The sequence below is a fragment of the Hypomesus transpacificus genome, chromosome 25 (assembly GCF_021917145.1).
Source record: "Hypomesus transpacificus isolate Combined female chromosome 25, fHypTra1, whole genome shotgun sequence".
Taxonomy (NCBI): domain Eukaryota; kingdom Metazoa; phylum Chordata; class Actinopteri; order Osmeriformes; family Osmeridae; genus Hypomesus; species Hypomesus transpacificus.
Window position 1 is genome coordinate 6,018,941 of NC_061084.1, and position 737 is coordinate 6,019,677.

The window sequence follows — 737 nt, forward strand, 5'->3', positions numbered from 1 at the left end:
TCTACTTAACAACATAAATGTCTGCGTCCCTTTCCCCAGAATCGTTACTTGTTTTGACTAGTCCCTTAAATTGAAATAATTCATAATAATAAAGATGCATCTACAGCAGCCGATTTGCAACCTATGTGCAGTGAGGGCACCACGACTCCATTTTGGCTCTGACAGAGCGCATTGCGTCCATTGGTCAACGCGCTAACAGCGCCATCTACTGGCCAACCTCTCAGAGCCAAAATGTCGACCAATGATGGTCCTGATGCTGCAGGGATGCTGAAAGCATCGGCACAGAGTAATGTAAGTATCTAAACCATGTGAGAAATACACCGATTGGCGCAGTCTCTGTGGCGCAATGGAATAGCGCGCTGGACTTCTAATCCAGAGGCTCCGGGTTCGAGTCCCGGCAGAGATGGGCCACTGATGGAGCTGCATGCATTACATGTGGCCTTTTTTAATAAAGCTAACAAAATTAGGAACGTTCTCTTTTTTCTGCATTTTGGCACGTTGAAGTAGACCTACCAACACCTTATTTCAACATCTTTTTGCCACAAGGTCATTAAGAACATGTAAATGCATTTGCACATTCAGTTAGAAAATCAACATGTTTCGTTCAAATTCAAATGATGGACGAAAAATATTGAGACGATTTGACACAATCATGTTTATTCAACATGATTGTATCACCAATCGGCATAGACATTTGGGTGGAATATAGAAAAACATTAACGCTGTTGAGACCTATT

General features: G+C 42.3%; 1 non-coding gene across 1 annotated transcript; it reads left to right on the forward strand.

The window, feature by feature from the left end:
• The first annotated feature begins 332 nt into the window (after positions 1-332).
• On the forward strand, positions 333-406 carry trnar-ucu. Its single transcript has one exon. It is a non-coding gene; the product is annotated as a tRNA-Arg (tRNA).
• Positions 407-737: the final 331 nt, after the last annotated feature.